Below are 1,520 nucleotides of genomic sequence, written 5' to 3'. Positions count from 1 at the left end.
TTTTTTTTTTGTTAACTACAACGAATGTTTTCGTGAGTGAGACAAAAACATCACGTCGGTTATAGCCGTATGTGTCATTCTGATAACATCTAATAAATTTCGTGTGTCCGCGAAAGGGTTAATAGTGGCCTGCGAAGAGCATTAATTTTGTTTTGCCACAATTCAATGAGTAGGACTTCTCCCCCATCACTCCACAAATTTCTTTTTTTTTTGTATTTTTGCTTTCCATATTTCAATATCAATAGGGGGTGCACGATGACACAAAATGCAAAAATCCTATACCGAAATATGCAAGGCCAAGAGAACACCCGTTGCAGAATCTAGCGATATATGAACGGCTGTTTCGGTCAATGTATTGAGAATGACTATTGTGAACTAGCGCACATTCTGCATACATTTTTAACCCAAAAACTGTATCAAATCTTTATAATTTAAGTTGAAATTATAAAATCTATTTAAAACTTACCTTCCTAAACAATTTAACGACGAAATATGTATTTAAGTAAAATGACAGCTAAAACAGGTTTCTCTCATTGCACGAACATAAACATGGGTTTTGCAAATAATTTCCCGTGTGTGCTTGTGTTGTGTAGGGTCGGCAAAATATGTCTTCCAATAAAATCGATTAAATCGATAATCATGAGTGGAATGTAAGTTTTCAAGTAGTTTTCAGGGAAAACTGATATGGATTGCGTTTTCGTTTGACAGATTTTTCCCACAAAAACTTGTTTTCATCGTCGATCCGAACATAGTATTACTAAAAAATAGTTTGTTTCGTTAAGGTTATGGTCACCAATGTACAGAAAACTGTCCGATAAGTCATTTGTTTTGCTATTCATTGATCACCGTGGCCTATCGTATTAGTCAACTCTTTCCTCATAAATAAAACAATTTTCAATTTTCTTTAACAGTCAATATTTTGTGTATGCTATTTACTATAAACATTATTTTTTTGGTTTATGTGGTTAGACTTCGTATAACTTACAATACTAAATACATTAATTTACTAATTTTGTACATATGTATATAAGCTAAATTAACAATAACATATTAAATTAGTTGATTTAAAACAAGTAGTATTGATTTATTTAAATATAATTTTAACAGTGATTGGGTCTGACTTGAGTTTTTTTCTCCGAAATTTGCAACAATCTAAAATAAATATAAGGAATTGAATTATTTTTTCTTTGTATTTATTGAGGTATCTACATTAAATTAAAACAACTGTAATTACGTATACTATACTATTAGATACACTMCAGCTTACACTCATCCAATTAAGTATGCAAATTTTTTCATCATCTTGCGTCAAGCGACAAGATATATACGTACACTTGTGCTCATACAATTAAGCCACATAAACGTTATGGTGTACAAATTCATAAAAGTTGAATTTTATTGTTAAATCGAAAAAAAAAGTTTCACAAAATTAAAAGAAAGTACTTAAACTTTATTGTACTTATAGTTTTTTAAAGGTAAATTTTAATGTAAAAGCAAAAATCTGTTTTCTTTTTCATTGG

The sequence above is a fragment of the Bactrocera latifrons genome, unplaced genomic scaffold (genome assembly GCF_001853355.1).
Source record: "Bactrocera latifrons isolate USDA-ARS-PBARC rearing strain unplaced genomic scaffold, ASM185335v1 scaffold_1340, whole genome shotgun sequence".
Lineage (NCBI taxonomy): Eukaryota > Metazoa > Arthropoda > Insecta > Diptera > Tephritidae > Bactrocera > Bactrocera latifrons.
The sequence above is the reverse complement of the archived record's forward strand: the minus strand, read 5'-3'. Positions refer to the sequence as shown.